This window comes from Schistocerca serialis, chromosome 4 (assembly GCF_023864345.2).
Source record: "Schistocerca serialis cubense isolate TAMUIC-IGC-003099 chromosome 4, iqSchSeri2.2, whole genome shotgun sequence".
Classification (NCBI taxonomy): Eukaryota; Metazoa; Arthropoda; class Insecta; order Orthoptera; family Acrididae; genus Schistocerca; species Schistocerca serialis.
The window spans coordinates 72,210,986-72,231,027 of NC_064641.1; the positions used below are offsets into that span (position 1 = coordinate 72,210,986).

The 20,042-nt window shown below is 42.2% G+C and overlaps 1 protein-coding gene across 2 annotated transcripts in view; it reads left to right on the forward strand.

Moving 5' to 3' along the window:
* Positions 1 to 20,042, forward strand: part of LOC126474958 (39S ribosomal protein L22, mitochondrial) — a 61,259-nt gene that overhangs the window by 12,294 nt on the left and 28,923 nt on the right. The window contains exon 1 of one of the 2 annotated variants that reach the window (XM_050102481.1): positions 17,354 to 17,554. The exons of the other annotated variant lie outside the window; for it this stretch is intronic. The gene's annotated coding sequence lies outside the window, so the exon portion shown is untranslated. Of the gene's footprint in view, positions 1 to 17,353; positions 17,555 to 20,042 lie in introns of those variants that run through there. 2 annotated transcript variants of the gene reach the window in all.

Here is a 20,042-nt window from a genome sequence, read left to right on the forward strand (position 1 = left end):
TATGAACCACTTATTATTGACAGTAAACATATGATTAGCTGCCCTTTGTAAATTTATATTTGATTTACTATTTATTGCAATGTTTGTATCATCTGCATATAAGACAGACTTGGCATCTGGTAATATAAAAGAAGACAGGTCATTAATATACACAAGAAAAAGTAGTTGACCTAGTATGGAACCTTGGGGAACACCACATGCAATTTCTTCCCAGTCAGACGATGTCTGATTGCCTACTGCTGAAGTGTTACACAATGACACCTTTTGTTTTCTATTAGTAAGATATGACTGAAACCACTTTGCAGCACTAACAGTGATGCCATAATATTTTAAATTACTTAAAAGAATGCTATGATTCACACAGTCAAAAGTCTTTGACAGGTCACAGAACATGCCAGTTGCCTCTAATTTGTTGTCTAATGAATTAAAGATATTTTCACTTTAAGTGTAAATAGACTTCTCAATATCAGAACCCTTAAGAAACCCAAACTGTGACTTTGACAGTATTTTGTTTTCACTAAGGTGCTTAAGTAGATGCTTGAATACAACCCTTTCAAAGATTTTTGAAAAAGCTGGCAAAAGTGAGATTGGTCGGTAATTTGACGGCATTTCTTTGTCTCCTTTCTTGTGGAGAGGTATAACTTCAGCATATTTAAGCCAGTCTGGGAATGTTCCTGTGACAAGTGATTCATTACACAAAAAAAGGTTCAAATAGCTCTGAGCACTATGGGACTTAACATCTGAGGTCATCAGTCCCCTAGAACTTAGAACTAATTAAACCTAACTAACCCAAGGACGTCACACACATACATGCCCGAGGCAGGATTCGAACCTGCGACCATAGCGGTCGCGCGGTTCCAGACTGAAGCGCCTAGAACAGCTCGGCCACACTGGCCGGCTTGATTACACAAATAACTTAAGATATGACTAAGCTCACATGAACACTCTTTTATTAACTTTGTTGATATGTTATCATAACCACTAGAATGCTTTGATTTCAAGGACTTTATGATGGATTATATTTCTTTGGGTGAAGTAAGTGTCAATTCCATTTTACTGAGATTGCTTGTGTGCACTGGTCTCAGATATTCTATTGCATTATTTACTGAACCTGACAGAGACAAAACAATTGTTTAAATGGTTTGCAACACAACATGCATTTATTACCAGGGTTTCATTTATTTTTAGAGCTATTTGTTCCTCCTCATTTCTGATCCTGCCTTTCTCTGACTCAACTATATCCCATATTGTTTTTATTTTATTGCTAGATGCATTTATCTTGTTCTCATAATGCAGGTGTTTAGATTTCTGGATAGCCTTCTTCAATATTTAGCAGTAATTTTTGTAATGAGCTATAATGCTAGTATAAAAGGTGTGCCTAAATATCAGATAGAGTTTCCTTTTCGCCTCACATATCTTTATCCCGTGTGTGATCCAAGGTTACTTATTAGACTTCTGCTTAATTTGAGTTACCTTCAGGGGAAAACAATTTTCAAATAAGGTTCTACCTTTATTAATGACTGTTTTGTATTTCCCATTTGTGTCTTGGATGCTGTTAACATCCATCCAATTAATTTCTTTGAGCAATCTCCTAAATTTCTCAGTTTTTGACTGTTTTGTTGGCCTTCTGTACTCAGGTCTGATAGATGTTTTACCCTGACAATTTTCAAAATTTAATGTTAGGTGTGGCATGTCATGGTCAGATAGTCCATTTACAGTAAGGTCGCCACAATTTACGATGGCCCCTTTCTTAATGAATAAGTCGGGACACAGTTCTTAATAGGGTGTGTGATCACTAAGGATGGCAGTGTATGCTCTGCAACGTGCTCCCACGCTGGCCTCAAGGAATTCTTGTGGTAGGACGTTCCATTCCTCCACTAGGGCGGTCACCAACAGCTGGGTGGTCGTTGGTGCATGTGGTCATGCTGCAATACTTCTTCCCAATCCATTCAATAGGTGGTCAATGGGATTTAAGTCGGGGGAATGGGCAGGCCAGTCCATTCGCCATATATCAACTCATTGCAAGAGCTCCTTCACTTGCACTGTTAGATGTGGTCGCACATTGTCACCCATAAATATGAAGTCAGGGAAAATGCAGCCCTCAAAAGACGCACACGGGGAAGAACTATGGTGTCACAATAACACTAATCTGTGAGTATAATGTCTTCAAAGATATGGAGGTCAGTGCACCGATGTTACATTTTGCCTCTGCACACCAGAACACCTGGACTAACAAAACAATCATGTTCAGCAATGTTCCTGGGTGTATTACACGTTCCCAGCTCTCGTCATGCGAGGGTATGTCCAGAAACACTACTAAAATTGAGTCTTCTCTCATCTGGGAGGGGCACGCTATCCAACTTCACGTTGATCCAGTCGCTGTTCTTCTGGCACCGTCGGAAATAGTACCGCCTATGTGCGGGTGTCAATGGAACACAACAAAAAGACCTTTCCCAAGCCATTGCTGTGCCACTATGAGATTGCGTTCCTTGCAAATCTGTTAAATCCGGTTGCATTTGCATCCGCTTTTTGATGTGGGTTCCTTCTTGGCTGTTGCACAATGTAGTGGTCATTTACTGCTGTATTTGACTGTGGCTGGCCACCTCCTCGTCTTGAGGCAGCAGTGTTTGTAGTCTAGAATGCGGCTCATACATGTGAAATAACACTGTAAACATTTCGAAACACCTGGGCTGCACTTGTCACACTTCGTCCTTCACCAGTTTCCACATGAATCCTCCCCATGTGAAGTCATCAAGATGTGGTGTCTGGATCACGTTGTAATTAAGAATACAACCACAGTGTACTGTAACTTCTTGCTAATTGACATACACTGTCTTTTCTCGCTCCATCTACTATCTCGCATAACAGAGCCTATGTGGCGCTATAGTCATGCTGACATCACACCATTGACTTCCAGCTTTCTGTACACAACTGGGAGATTTCTGGCAACATTATCCCACGTTTTTATTCGTTTCGGCTAAAGGAATAATATCTAACTCGTACTTAAGTTTTGTGGAGCAGGGTATTTTATTGGCTGCAGATAGATATTATAGCGGCCAAAGGCTCTAGCGGCGTGGAAAGCAGACCATAGCCGAAATTAGGTCGCATCCACGGTCTGCCTGCTGGACGACGCCTCCATAAGTCAGCAGAAGCCTCCTGCTTTTGCGTTAGCCCGTTTCCAGGTACCAACGACCTGAGATGACAGGAAGTTTCTATGGTGTGACCGACTGTTGCTTGACAACTGCTAGAACCCAATCACCAGCCTCCATCCAAGAGATTTCCAGATGGCACAGAAACATGGTTCTTCTATAAACTAGACAATGGTCTGCAATATTTAAACCCCCAGAACCAGCCTGTCATCTTAGGCAGCGATGGGCCCTACTGCAGCATACAGTCTGTGCCAGTTGTCACAGTTCTAACGACGTCACTATGGTTGCCATCTTCAGGCCATGAAGCATCATCCTCTATCTGGCTGCCTCAGTCTGGGACTACTTGCACTTGCCACCACCTCCATGATCCAGTCCGAGCTGTAAGTTCCGGACAGCTCAGCAAAGGCTTTTGCCCACTGCTACTCACCAGATCCGTGTTTATTGCTGAGGTAGTCCTGCTAGGCTCGCCTGTCTAATCCTGTATGCCACCTCGTTCATCCCCACCTGCCATCTACTGTCTGTCTGGTGTAAATGCAGTGATCTACACTGCATGTATGATTGTTAATAACGAGTTTCAACAACAGATTGGTTGCTTACATCTTCACACCTCCACCTACTTCAAGCAGGGAACCGCTCGTCCATACCATGCCATAACAACAATCCAGTACACCTGTTATTAGAAGAACTGTTGGAGGCTGTTGTTGTGGTTCACTAGAGGGGTGAAATGAAGAGGGTGCAGCAACAGAGGCCATCAGAGAAAGTTTCCAAGTAATTTGGGATTAAGTTTTGTTTGGCCTTATGGTTGAGGTAGCTAATGTTCAAGGCGATACTGAGATTTTGGATGAGAAAACAGGTCATTTAAAGGGCGAAAGAACGGAACAGCCAATTCTATCATATTTCCACCCATCCTTGATACTCGTACTGCCTTATTAGTGACCTCATTCTCGGGTAAATCTGGGTAGACGTTTTGCCCTTTTGGATAGTTTATGTACTGCTGTGAAGTTAGGGAACTGGAGTAGCGAGCAGTTGTTAAATGTGGCTTGTTTACAATTAATAGGGGGTGCTAGAGCATATGTAACGTGCAACGAGAAGTTGGGGGATGCACAGTCTTCCACAGACTTTCAGGAAGGGCTTGTAAATCGCTATCAGATCGTTAAGGGATCTGTCAGCTGAGATGTCGCAGCAGTGCGCATGGGATTCCACAAAACCTTGGACGAGCAGTAGCAAATGTGGCAGCTTTGTCTGACATTGACTCAGTGACTAGGCCGAGGGAAAAATGAGTAGTTTATATGTTATCAGCGTGGCTCTCTGGAGTACATTCAGCAGTTTTGTAGGAAGCTACGGGTATCAAAGGTGCAAACAGGTCAGCCACTCCATTCAGAAATATGCACAGGCATGTGGAGTGTAACACTAATGCACTTCTGTTAAATGGGACAGCAGATGTTGTGACCATTGACAATGCTGCCAGTAAGTTTGACCGTAGGACACCCCGGTGTGAAATCAGTGGCAGACATTTGCCTATCTGCTGCGCAAAGGGAAAATTGTGGAAGTTTTTGTTGGATACAGGATCATGGGTATTTGTGGTTAGCCAGGACGTATTTGGTGCCATGAATTTAAACTCCCACATTGTAGACTAATGAAGGCTACATGGTGTGAGCTGTAATAGCGTTCACTCAATAGGTTCAGCAATGTTGGATTTCTGAATGAGGAGGAAAAAATTCCGCATGTGTGTGGAAGTTCACCCTAGGGTAAGCATAAGCTATGACACTATTCTTGGCTTGGGCTTCCTGGTTAAACATAATGCCAAAGTCGATCTGCAACAGCACGTAGTGGAGCTGAATGGACATCATTCCATCTCGATTTTACTGCTGGAGGAATCGACCTGTCACAAGGAACACCCAAGATATCAGGAAACCAATTAAACTGCAGTTTCTTAGACTTGATTTGGGGATGCAATACCAGAAGGTACAGGAAGGCTGCTTTGGATTAAAGAAGGAGCTGGTCTGTCGATCAATACTTTGCGTGCAGTAGAGCACTTGCTGGAGAATGAAGAACTGGATCAGGCGCAGTGTTTCATGTGCTGTAGTTTGTCATTTGTGCAAGAAAGTGACAGATGATGGGTAGTGCCTGTAAGCGTAGACAATTTTGGTTTGGAAGAGTTCAGGCAATCAAAAGGTGTACTGGTAGCTAACTGAGGAGTGTTAGAGGAAGATGAGATGAATGGGGATTTCGATGTAGAATACATGAAGCTTGGAGAGTGTGTCGATTTAACTGCACTAAGGTGTTGCATCTGAACAGATGTGATAGAGTGGATATGGAGAGATTACCTACCTCTACATATACGCCTATACTCTGCAAACCACTGTGGAGTGCATAGCACAGTGTACATCCCACTGTACCAGTTGTTAAGGTTTATTCCTATTCCATTAATGTATGGAGCAAGGGAAGAATGATTGTTTGAATGCACCTGTGCATGCTGTAATTATTCTAATTTTATCCTCACAAGCCCAGTCCCTATATGAGCGATATGTATGGGGTTGCAGTATATTCCTAGAGTCATCATTTAAAATTAGTTCTTGAAATTTTATTAGTAGACTTTCTTGGGATAGTTTACATCTATCTTCAGGAGCCCGCCAGTTCAGTTTCTTCAATATCTCTGTGACACTCTTCTACGTAACAAACAACTGTGTGGGCATTTAATAACCCCTGTTAACCTGTTAGTCCTTTTTGGTATGAGTCCCACACATTTGAGCAACATTCTGGAAACAGTCACACGAGTGGTTTGTAAACAGTCTCCTTTGCAAACTGATTGCAGTTCCACAGTATTTTTCCAATAAACCAAAGTATACCACCTGCTTGACCCACAACTGAATCTATGTGATCATTCCATTTCGTGTCCCACAAAGTGCTATGCCCAGGTATTTGTATGAGTTCGCCGATTCCAACGGTGGTTCATTGATTTTATAGTCATGGGATACTACGTTTTTTCGTGTTGTGAAGTGGACAATTTTACATTTCTGAAAATTTAAAGAAAGTTGCCACTTTTAAATCTTGTCAAGATCTTACTGAATATTTATGCAGCTTCTTTCATACAGTGCTTCATTATAGGTAACTGCATCATCTGCAAAAAGTCTGAGGTTACTAGTAATATTAACTTCAAGGTCATTCATATAGAACATGAACAGCAAGGATCCCAACATGCTTTTCTGGGGCGCATCCGAAGTTGCTTCTACATCTGACGATGACTCTCCATCCAGCATAACATGCTGCATCCTCCCTGCCAAAAAGTCCTCAATCCAGTCACAAATTTCTCTTAAAACTTGATACCCCACTTCTGACAATAGGCATAGGTGCAGTACTGAATCAAATACTGCCGCTACCTGACAGCCTTGATCCAAAGCTTTCAGTATGTCATGTGAAAAAAGTGAAAGTTGGCCATCACAGGATCGATGTTTTCGGAACACATGCTGGTTGGCATGGAGGAGGTCATTCTGTTCGAGACATCTCATTGCGTTTTAGCTCAGAATATCTTCTAAGATTCTACAACAAATCGATCTCAAGGATATTGGCTGGTAGTTTTGTGGATCACTTCTACTAGCCTTCTTGTAGACAGGTGTGAGCTGTGCCTTTCTCCAAGAACTGGGCTCGGTTTTTTGTTTGAGGGATCTACAATAGATTATAGTTAGAGGAGGGACTAACTTAGCCGCAAATTCAGTACAGAATCTGATGGGGATTCCATTGTGCCCTGGAGATTTGTTCGGTTTTAAGGATTTCAGCTGATCTTCAACACTACTGACACCAATACTTACTTAACACAACATTTCAGTGGTATTAGGATTAAATTAGGGCAACTCTCCTGAGTTCTCCTTCGTAAAGGAACATCTCTGGTTAGGCTTTGCTATGCTCAACTTCAGTTGTATCTGGACACTAACTTTGGCGCCACTAACAGTGTTGACATACGACCAGAATTTCTTTGGGTTTTGTGAAAGACCATTTGACAATATGCCGCTATGGTAGTCATTGAAGGCTTCATGCATCGCTCTCTTGACAGTCAAACCACATTTCATTCAGCATTATTGGAGGAATATGTGGGATTACTTAATCTGTCTGGGCCATTGTCTGCTACACTGCTTGTGCAGTACAGAATTCCCACTGGGAACAAACCAACTGGGAGCAAACCACCTATCTAAAAGAAACCATATAGGGTCCCCCATCACACACAACCAATGATGGAGGAATTTACTGCTCAACAGATTCAGGATGGAACTATAGAAGAAAGCGCCAGTTCCTGCTCAGCACCGGTTGTCTTCATGCCAAAGAAATCCTCAGCTGTTTGCAATGATAGGTACTAAAACAAGGGAACAACAACTAACGTGTACCCCATGCTGAACATTAGGCAATCTGGAACAATTGCACTATTTTATCACTAAGGATTTACAACGTGAGTACCACCAATTAGAAGTAGCACGAGAAGATTGGCTTACAACAGCTTTTTCAGTCCCATTTGCCCATTTACAATATTATTGGACGCCTCTCTGTTTGGAAAATCCGTAGGTAACATTCCAACTCTTGTTAGACAGGCTGACATGGGGCCTAAAATCGAAACAATGCATGGTCTATCTAGACGATATCATTGTTTCTCCGTGGAACAAACTTGACGACAACACGATGCTTTCCAAGATGTTGTATCAGAAAAAATGTTCGAATATGTGTGAAATCTTACAGGACTTCACTGCTAAGGTCATCAGTCCCTAAGCTTACACACTGCGTAACCTAAATTATCCGAAGGACAAACACACACACCCATGCCCGATGGAGGACTCGAACCTCCGCTGGGACCAGCCGCACAGTCCATGACCGTAGCGCCTAAGACCGCTCGGCTAACCTCGCGCGGCTGTTGTATCAGGATTGCAAGAGATAACCCAACTGAAACGTCAAATTCTTCTGCAATCCCTCGGACAGTCCGTATTCGATAGGCATGCACAATTTCGTTGACGTTCCTGACATGAGCGTCCTCGGTAGACGTCGAAGGAAGTCCTGAACGAGGGTCGTCTTTAACTTCCGTCTAGCCATTTTTAAACCATATGAACCATTCGTAACACTGAGTATAGCTTACGCACCCATCACTGTAGGCATCCTGCGCAATTTGGTGAGTCTCTATAAAGGTTTCCTTGAGTTTCACGCAAAATTTAATGCAGTCGCATTGCTATTCTAGCTCTGTCATTTCGAAATTCGCAAACTGTGCGACAAACGTTCTGCTCAATACAGCACTCAGCAATAACTAACAGACACACAACAACGAAACTTCCAGCAGTTACACATTAAACACTGGCGTTTACAGGGACGCCAACCGCGGTTCGCTCCACCACACCATCAGCGCGAAATTAGATACGTTCCTGAATTTTTAGAACAGACCTCATATGATGTCGTATTTCGTAAATTATGTCTCGCCCAACGATATAATTTTGCAGTCATATTCAGAGATGCATGTGAATACTGTCTGCAGCATATGTAGTGAATGAACTTAATAGTAAAGAAGTAATAAATGAAACGTCATGCCTGATGTGGCAGTTTTACTGCATGAACAGCAAGTATGTAGAAAGTGATATATTTCTTTCCTATCATAATGTTATGGGGGGGAGGGGGAGGGGGTGTCAGCAAAAAAGTTTCTTGAGGGTTTGAATTTATGTATTCAGTTCGTTGCAACTAACTAAGTGCTCTCATTCTAAAATATTGGCTATTTGCACATCGTGGGCTACACTTCTCTCGTCCCCCATCCCCCCATCTCCACCACTTCTATAGGACAATGCTTCTTTCCAGATATGTGTACCAAGTTTGCTTAAAATCGATACAGTAATTTATGAGGAAATGTGGAACAGACATAAGTACATTCATTTTTAGAACATGTATGGAAGCAGTGCTGTAAACAGGGTTTTGTAGCCACAACTGTATGATCTACAGAAAGCTCATCAAAAAAATTCTTCATTCATAGATACGTTTTGAGGTCAACTTTGGATTAATGCTCCAATGTTCGTCTGTACTCTCACTTCTACTACAATTCAAAATTGTTTCTTAATGTGACTAATTGAAGTTTCAAGATGTTGAGATACATTCTCTGTTTTAGGAGACAGTATTAGTTTGGAAACGAGGTTATCATTTTCAGAATCTTACTCTGAAATATGAAAGGCTGGGCAAAAACAATAGTTACCATATATGTTATCAAATTAGAAGCATCTTCCCTCTCTGCTTTCTCTTCCCTGTTTAAGACGATGCTGGATAGGCACTACAAAATCTGTATGAAATTCTGCTTAATTGAGAGCTACAAATCATATGTGGAAGACCATACAGTTTGACATAGCTCCTTCAGAGTCATTTTAACAAGTCTGTCAGTTGCAACAGTTTCATTTATTTGTTGCCATCGAACCACAGCAGTACTAAAGAATACATCAAACTTTTGCAGTTCCAATACACTAATGACGGAATAATTTAGTACTAAATGTAAATTGTGTTGAATAATGTATGAACTCAGCATTTGGGATCCGTGCTTTAATTCTTGACTGCAAACATGGGTATTTGTCACTCGTACATTCAGCACAATTGTATTCTTGACTTCTGAATTTATGCAGTTGTATGTTCATCTTCTCTAAATCAGATATTATTTATTTTTCAGAACTCTCAGTATCACGGGCTCTACTTCACAGAAATCTAATAACGATTCCTCTATTTCAAACTCCTTTCTATCTGGTTTGCTTAACTGTTATCTTATAACAACCCCCAAGTTGGTTCTTTGATGATACCATGTTTGTCGAAACTGAGGCCCAATGTAAGCCTCGGTTTGTTTCTAAATACATTTCACCATATGCTTGCTGTGACACTGGGTACATCTTAAGTTGAAGGTATAGATAAGCCAGTGAAGGAGTCATTCAACAGCAGCTGAAGTTTTTGATCCAGAAACCGAGCAGTGGCGGTGTCGTTATAGATCAAAACAAGTGTTAAGGTGCTGATACTAGAAAAGAAGTCGGCTGTGATGTTATCGGCACCATGAACGTGGCGGATGTCAGTTGTAAGTTGGCAGACGTATTCAGTGTGTCTGAAGTGCCATAGAGAGCATTGTTCACTGCTCTCTCGAAATGTTGACGCGATGGATTTGTGGTCAGTGTAAATAGTAATAAGTCAAGCGTCGACAAAAAGGTAGAAATGGTTTAAACTCTCAAAGATCACCTAAAGATCTTTGTCATAAGTGCTCCAACGTGTTTAGCTGGGTTGCACTTTTTGGGGAAAGAAACTCAGTGGTTGCCAACGTCCATTCGCGTTTTGGTGTAATGCGGTGCTAAAAGTGTATTGGCTGGCTTCAACAACCAAAACTAAATGCAACCCAGGAGCAGAATCAGCGAGTGCCATAGTGTTGGCGAGACTGAGATGCGAGTCCTTGAAAGCGGTTTCCATCTTCAGTGTCCATTGGAGGGAACATTCTGTTCTGTTGTGGCCCGCCAGTGCATTTGTGAAAAGGTGTTTGTGTTGCAGCAGTTTCTGGGAGGTGGTGTTGCTAACACTTAACCATGCCAAAGAAATGCCTCAGTTGTTAATAATTCTGGTTGTTTATGCAGATGAGCAAGTAAAGGATCTAACTTTCGATGTACGGGTATTATGTGCCAACACTTTAGAGCCAAAGTAGGTTACCACAGGTTCACTGACAATGTAGCTGTCCTCATCAGGTGCAGTTTCTTAACCAGTTAACCTCAGTTGCACAGACTTTGAGAGATGCTCATATCATTGGGCAGTTTTGCAAAATGTTACTGTGTCATCGAGATAAGTGAAGCAAAATGGAAGGCCCTTTAGAACACCATCCAAAACACAATGCCACGTCTAGGCCGCTTCTTTAAGCCTGAGAGATAACCAAAAACTCAAACAGTCCAAATTGAATTATCACTGCAGTTTTAGGTCCGTCATTGATTGCCAGTGGAATCTGATCATACGCCTTTCGGCAGTCTAACACACTAAAAATGGTTGCACTGGTGAAATCCTGGATACTTGTTATTTGTTATCTCTTTGGAATTGCTCACCACAAGGACGGAATGAGCCATGCTTCTTACATGCTAGATGGAGTGGTTAGAACCATGGACTGTCCGAATGGCATATGACTCCATCCTTGGTCTTATATAGTTGCTCTGCACAGCCCAAAAGGCGCATAAGGAAACAAGTGGGCTGGGGATGGCACAAATACTGTGCACCATTGTGTGTGTGGCCATGCCTCATAGTTTCATGGTCTGCTGTGTTTCTGAGGACCCACTATGTGGCAGGCAAGGGTAAACTATGAAGGTGTCTTAAGCGTGTCCAGTGTTTTGCAGGTCACTTGTAGTTTGCTTTCTATGGCCTTCATTATAACTTCCAACACACTGTTTTCCTTTTCTAACCTGGTAGTTTCACACTTGACTGTTGTGTAATCATCGTCAATGCTATGGAGCTCGGATGCCAGGTTGCTATAGTAGGACTACCACCGACCTCTTTCGTCATCCAGTGCAAGATGACAAAGGAGGTGGCTTACAAAACACTCGTTCGACCTATACTTGAGTATTGCTCATCAGTGTGGGATCGGGTACCAGATCGGGTTGACGGAGGAGATAGAGAAGATCCAAAGGAGAGCGGCGCGTTTCGTCACAGGGTTATTTGGTAACCGTGATAGCGTTACGGAGATGTTTAGCAAACTCAAGTGGCAGACTCTGCAAGAGAGGCGCTCTGCATCGCGGTGTAGCTTGCTCGCCAGGTTTCAAGAGGGTGCGTTTCTGGATGAGGTATCGAATATATTGCTTCCCCCTACTTATACCTCCCGAGGAGATCACGAATGTAAAATTAGAGAGATTTGAGTGCGCACGGAGGCTTTCAGACAGTCGTTCTTCCCGCGAACCATACGCGACTGGAACAGAAAAGGGAGGTAATGACAGTGGCACGTAAAGTGCCCTCCGCCACACACCGTTGGGTGGCTTGCGGCGTATAAATGTAGATGTAGAAGAGTATTTAAGTTGCCTACCGTGAGTGTTGTGTGCTGTCAAAAGACTCTTTACGCTGGGAATTAAGAGACCGTCGACGAAATCTATCAAACAAGCTTTCTGCAAAACCATGATCAAATCTGCTTGCATGAGGAAATGTATGTCCAAATTTCGTTGAGCAATGACAGTTAACATGAATGTCCATCTGCAGCGATCAGCCAGTCTTATGTCAAACAGCAAACTCTTGTGACCATACAAGCATATCACAGAATCATTGACAACCACTGAACGGACCATACTGGCTTGCTTGCCATCAGGAATGTATGTGGCTGGCAGCGTTTTGAGTACTTAAGATGTCTATCCTGTGAGTGGTGTATGTTGTCGAATGATCCTTTACACTCTGGAATAGTGAGAACATCGATGGAATGTAACAAGCAAGCTTTCTGTAAATCCACAGTCAAATTGGCTTGCACGAGGAAATCTGCATCCAAAATTCGTTGAGCTGTGTCAGTTAACGTGAATGTCCACTTACAGTGATCTAAGAATCTGTTTCAAACCGCAAAGTCTTGTGACCACACATGACGTGAAAGAATCGTTAACTTCCACTAAAGGAACAACACTGGCTTGCTTGGTATCAGGAGAGTATGGGACTGGCAGTATGCTGACGTCCGATATCGCATCGATTAAAAGCACTAAACCTGAAGAATAGTCATTCACAAACAGCCTTTGTGGTGTTGTAGAGTGTAGTCATGCTGGAGGTGACAGTGCTGGTGTCGTACTGTAGCTGGCAGCACGAGCAGCCCTAAATGGCTTGTGTATTGTAGGGTATTGACAGGTCCTTGTGATAGATGCTGGAGTTGGTCGTCACTATCTCTTCGGCCTAACCCAGTCTGCATCTGGCATTTCGGTGTAAACATTGTTTTGTTTACTTCATAGCCTTCTAACGGAAACGTCTGTGAAACCAGCAAATGTCTGTTTGTGGCAGCTTGTAACTATTTGTACAAGTCTGGGGTGCAAGGACGTGGTGTGTATGTGTGCTATCTACAGCCATAGTTTGTAGTTGCAGTATATCTAACAGATTATTCAACTTCTGGACGGTGGTGCAGAGTGTTTGGAGGTCCTCTCGTACACTCGATGGTCGTCGGGTGGTGGTGGTGGTGTTGCAGCAAAACATCAACTTGTCAGAATCGTCTGGCACGTACCAGCTGTGTTTGGTAGGAAAGATGGTTGTCTTGGAGTCCACAGTGGTGTGCATGTAGAATATAGCGTACGCTCTATCAGTAACCTGGAGCAACTTGCATAACGGCTGTCCTTTATGAGTAATTAAGCTTAGTCGAACTAGTGGTAGCAGTTGTTGTCGTCAGATCTGTCGTAGCAGAGTGTCCAAAATAATACTGATGTCATTAATTCCATGCAGATGTACAACGAATTCAGATGGTGTCTTTTCCCCATACCTCTCGTGGTAAAGGACTTGCGTGAGCATTTGACTCGGTAGTTTTTTGCAACGTGAGATTAGCGCCGTTTTGAGAGGGTTGTAGACATGTTGAGAAGGGGTGTAAGATACAATCTGATACCAAATACGTCATTCGTTGATGGAGACTACTGATCATTCGAGGTCGTCACAGATTTCTGGTTGTGTGACAATGTTTTGACAGGCACAGATGGCAGTGGCTGTAATTGTAAACGTAGCATGAGAGGACAGCGAGAACTGATGGGCAGAAAAGTCTGTTGCTCTTGTGAGCGGTACTGATGCCTTTGGAGGAACCGAAACTGGTAGGATGTTCAGGTTGGGTTCAATGTCAGTGACCATTACAGCGTGACTGTGTGAAGCATACTTCATCGTAACTTCCGATGACATGATCACTGCAGATGTTATCAGGTTCTTCTTAGTTGGTTCGGAGTGTAGCATGGAGTTCAGTGATCGAAATACATGAGATGGGCGTTGCAGAACCTCAATCTCGTCTTTAATGTCCAGGGTGGCACTGTCAATAGCCTGCAGTAGGTTATTCGTGGCGGCCATAGCTGGAATGTATCCTTGTATCCACAAGAACAAAGCCTCTTCTGTAGGATCACCACTTATGTAGGAACACTACCAGCTACACGTAAAACACACAGACGAATTATTTGTTTGACAATATTCACTTTTGTTATACGCAAACAAAAATCATGATGCAAACTCATTAGTAAGCTAAAGAGAAGAGAACAATCAATGACCATAAACAGTTAAAGAAACACTGCACTTGCCACATATCGATTAGTGGATTATGCCATGCACTTGCCACATATCCATTAGTGGATGTCACGCCCAATAAATTGGGAAACATATGAAGACAGACATGTGGATATATCCAGTTTTCTGGCCATCAGCAGCCAAAAGGAATACTCCAACACTTCCAAATAAACACACTTTAATGACAAAATAATCACTGGTAATACAGAACAACAGATCTTGTGTCACTGCCACTGGAACAAGAATCTAAATAAGAATGTGCCTCAAGTACTTTCTACACCTACTCTCTCAGCCAATGCTGGTCGCCATAGAGACCCGCCATGGAAGTGCAGAGCACAGGAGTAAGGAGATGGAAGAGGTTCCATTGAAGTTGGCTTCTGTGGAATGAACTATTGTGTGACCAACCATGTTATGTCCAGTCCTTAAGGAGACCATGGTTGGACCAATAGTTGTGGAGCCTACAGAAATGGGTATGATGCATCTGGATACAAGGCAGTCTCAGAGACAAGCGAGTGGGTGAAGGTGGCATCCTGTGCAAGAGTGCAGGGTTGCAGTTGTGACCATACACACTGGCATTGTGATGTTGAAGAGTCCATTGCTCTCGATTCTGGCGTCAATGTTGGTGTCGTCCATCTTCACCAAGACCTGAAACGAGTGTGAGAGCGTTGCAGGTGGTGTTGCGCCATCGTCAGAGTCGTACATAGGCTTAGAGAACATGGAGAGAGTGTCACGCAGGTGAATGGCCAGGTGCTCTGCATGATGATGGGAGACGTCGATGCTAAACGTCGCACTTGACGCTTGCACATGGTTTCCCAGTGAGCTGTCACCTGTCGGAGTTTGCGTTGGGGAGGGGGTCACATTGAGAAGCAGGATGGAATCACATGAGCCTGAAAGAGCTACACATCACACAGACTGTCATTGTTTAACGTCCACACAGGCTTGACCCCGTTTATTGAAACAGTCTGGCGTTTGTTGTTCAATACGATGCCCATCGTGTTCTTGGACCTGGCCAGGACATGGTGTGGGCCTGAGTAATGTAGTTACGGAGCTGGCCAGGCTGTTTCATCTCCGAGCATAGTCAATTTGTAGTTTGCTCGTACACTGTGGTTAAATATTCGGGCAGTTGAATCTGGTTGGGGTAGGGGCATGCGAATTCAGCAGTATGGAGTTTAACCTTTTCGACCATGCCAGTAATTCACGTGAAGTCTTTGAAGAACTTGGCTGGGAGGGCGAGCTGTTCCCCATAAGGCACTTCTGTCAGCAAAGCCTTAAGATCATCTTTACGTACTGCTCAGATTTCTAGTAGTACCCAGGGTAATGCTTGAGTACGTGTCTTCTCATGCCACATGAGTGCTTTCTTGAACATACAGAGCCATCGTTCTACAAGGCCATTGCTCTGTGAGTGATAAGCAGTGGTATGGAACATAGCCAAGCCCTGCAAGGTGCATAGTTTTTCAAACATTTGGGACTCGACTTACCGACCTTGATCAGTTGTGATCAAAGATGGGTAACCAAACCTCTCGATCTACATGTTATAAAAACAATAGCTACAGAGTTGTCAGTAATATCTTGAGGGAGCATGGCCTTCATTCATTGCATAGTTCTATCAATACCCAACAGTACGTATCTGAAGCCCTTGGCTGGTGGTGGAGGGCCAATAATGTCAAGGTGGGTGTGCCTTAGGCGTCCTTCTGGAACATCAAATTTGTTTAATGTACTCTGGTTATGATTCCCAACATTACTTTTTTGGCACAAGCTGCATGTGCATAACCATGCGTGGCAGTCTTCTTAAAGTCTGGCCAGACAAAACGATCTGCAATTACATGTACTGGTGCTATAATACCAGAGTGCGGCCAAAGAGAAGATTCCTCTTTGCATAGCAGCTGTGACGAACGGACACAGATTGCACATAGAGATGTGACAAATTCTAGGACTGGTGACCCCAGACAGCCGTTGTGAAACTATAACAACATTTTGCGAGATGTCATTCACGAAGTCCTGCATCTCCCCGTCTTCTTGCTGCAAGCAACTCAACTCTTCAAAATTCAGTTGAGAAGTAAATGCTGAAACCTGGGATAAGTACTCCACCATCACACTGTCTGCTCCTTTAATGTGTGTTATGTCTGTGGTATACTGATTAATGAGATCCATGTGCTGAAAATGGTGAGATGGCAGATCTGCTACCAGGTTACTGATGATGTCTGCAAGGAGTTTGTGATCAGTATATATGGTGACTTCTCTGCCTTCAGTGTCACACTGGAAGAACTTCATAGTCTCATATGCCATGAACAGCTCCTGGTCTAATGCAGACCACTTTCTTTGCAAAGTGGATAGTTTTTTAGAAAAGAATTGTAAAGGTTGGTTGTAATCACATAACTGCTGTTGTAAAACTGCGCCAACCACAGAACTGCTTTCATCTGTAGGGATAGAAATGCACACATCTGGGACAGTGTGTGTGAGCATAATGGAATTTGCTAACACAACCTTGAGTGCCTTGAAGACTTTAATCATGTTGTTCATCCATTCAGATGTTTGTCTACCTGCTAAGGTATCCGTTACCCCAGACCTGGGGTATGTTGTATTTTCAATATTTTGAAAGACGAATGACAACTTATAAGTAGCTGTAAAGAATTCTCAGATCTTACCGTGGTAAAAACCAGCGTCACTGACTTTTAAATCGTTTTCTTGAAAGAAAAACACATGAATACACTATATTTTTTTCATTTTGCTGTGAGGTAGGGGGCGGCCCCTCATTGCCCTTGCGCAATGGGTCGTTTAAAGAAATAGTTATTCTTCCCGCGTTCCATGGGATTGAAATAGGTAGAACCACTAATAATTGATTCACTCTACCATGCGCTTACAGTGGTTTGCAGAGCGTGGATGTACGGAGCTGCAGTTCGACAGTAGTGTTGAGACAGTTTACGACAATTGACACCATAATGTACTGGTGGGGGGAGCAAAGTGTTTACTGCTGGCAACCAACCGAACATCTTTGGATTGTTTATATTTACATCAGAATAGCTGTAGGAGAACTGGAGAAGCGTTATGTGATGAAGTAAAGCGACGACATAATGTGTTTGTGATTCTCAGTATTATATTCACTGGATACAATTCTGAAGTACTGATTCTTAGGGAATGTTTCTTTAAGTTTCTGTTAAGTGCAACACCTGTATTTATAACTACCCAGTGTAAGTTCCAAAATCACTGCAAAATATGTTCCTTGTATATAAGTCTGTGTGGTGCTCGTAAATACTTGTTTCTTGTGTTCGATGATATGCGATGGGGCGCAAGCTCATGTTACTTTCACAAATAGTAAACCGATTCAGACTGGGAAGTGTAAGATAAAAAATTTTCGGGAATTATTCGTATCAGCCAAAACAAGTACTTAATTTCGGCATTCGTTGTTTTCCCTGTTATTAAGGTTATGTAAGTTTATCAAAGTATGCTACATTGTGTCCGGTTGCACGAGGCTTTTCCCTACTTACAAAACAAATAATAAAATATATAGTTTGTAAGATTAGACTAGTGTTTGTGCTTTAATTCCCTTCTGAGTTTCTGGGAGCAGTAGGTGCAAGAGGTATAAATGCTCTCGCTGTATTATCTGTAGAGTGCATTCCTTAACACCCGCAGTATTGAAAAAAGGAATGTGTATGTTGCATCATTGATGAACACCTGCAGCTTTTTCTCAATATTGTTTATTAAAAAGTTAATTTATGTTCCGCTTGATGTCAATAAAAAAAAAGTGTACATATTTTTGGTTCGTTTGAAATGTTGTTAATTACAGTATGTTAAATATCTGATAGATAACATATATTTTACTGATGTTGTCACCACAGATGTATTATCATTTTAGTACAATAAGGTTATGAGAATGTGCCATTTCTTATTATTTCTCCAGTGAAGCGAATATATATTACTTTTCCAACAGTAATTGTGTTGTGTGTGAATCTTAGGTGCATAGTTTACAGTTCTATATAATAATAATAAAACATTGATAATGAACGCATTAGATAAAGAAGGTGGTATGGAAACAGATATTGTATATAACTGAGTAGAGGAACTTATTCATATTTCTAAGGAAAATCAGGACATGGAGAATCTTGAGTAGGTGAAGTGCATAGTTGTGTCTTATTTAATAACATATATGAACGACAGAGTAACAACTATTGTTAAGTATTCTTCTCCCGCCCCCCCCCTCCCCCGCCTCATCCACTTCCTCCACGCACCCTGATTCCCACTTCTGTTTGTGTTATCTTTCATTTTCTCCATCAAATCTCATTGCTGTTAATTTCCTCAGTTTGTAGCTTATATTCTCATTCTGTTCCTTTCGTTTTCACTTCATCTATTTTTTTTTCCTATCATATTTTTGTTTCTGTACACAACTTTAATATTCTCCACTTTCATTATTCAAGTGTGTCTTGGATTTCATTCCAAACTATCTTAGTTTTCATCAATTTTATGCAGTGTCTTCATTCACTGATGTGATATAAGCATAACTATATATTAACTGTGTCCATTAAAAAGAAAGACAGGAAGTCTTCTGCCTTGAAGCATAGGTCTCTGTAGCCTTTCTATATTCTTTACTTATAACAAACAAAAACAGAAATGTTGGACTTCACTTTCAAATGTTCCTTTACAATTAGGGAAATGGTGGAGTTTTTTCTGGGTACTTTGTGTGTTGTGGTATCCTTATCGGATAGTATTGACAGAGGATATCGAAAAAGTTCAAAGAAGGGCAGTTGTTTTGTACTGTGGTGAAATAGGGGGGGGGGGGGGGGAGTCTTGTGCATATGATGATTGAGTTGGGGTGGCAATTACTAACACAAAGGTGTTTTTTGTGGGTGTTTGAAACTTTAATGATGAACTTTCACCTTTGAATGCCAAAACATTTTCTTCCACTCCCACATACACAGGGAGAAATAACTATCATAATAAAATAAAAAAGATCAGAGCTCTCATGGAAAGATTTAGTTCCAGAATGAATTTTCATTTTGCAGTGGAGTGTTCACTGATATGAAACTTCCTGACAGATTAAAATTGTATGCAGGACCAGAACTTCAATGTGGGGCATTTGTCTTTCACAAGTAAGTGCTCTGCCAACTGAGCTACACAATCGCAGACCGTGACCACTCCTCACAGCCTTATTTCTGCCATTACCTCACCTCCAACCTTCCAGACTTCACAGAAGTTCTGCAGTGTATCTTATAAGATGAGCATTCGTGGAAGAAAGGATACCTCGGAGACATGGTGTAGCCACACTCTACGGTTGTTTTCAGAATGAATTTCCACTCTGCAGCAGTATGCGTGCCAATTTGAAACTTACTGGCACATTGTTCTAATCTGCCAGGACGTTTCAAAGATTTGGGTGTATATTTTTCCCCTTTGTGGAGCAGTTGAGAAGTAGGCTGTAAGGGCTATTAAATTGATTTGAATTTTGTGAATCCAAATTGGTGTCAGCTGTTTGTGAGAAATGAAACTTTGTGCTGGACCAGGACTCGAACTCGGATTTCCCATTTATTGTGAGTTGTCGCCTTAACCAGGTAGCATGCCTCCAGGACAGACCCAAACTTCCATATGTCACAGAGCCCACAACCTTTGTCTACATCAGTGTACATTCTCTGCAAGCCATTATATGGTGGGTGACAGAGGGTTCGATCAACCAGTACTGGTCATTTC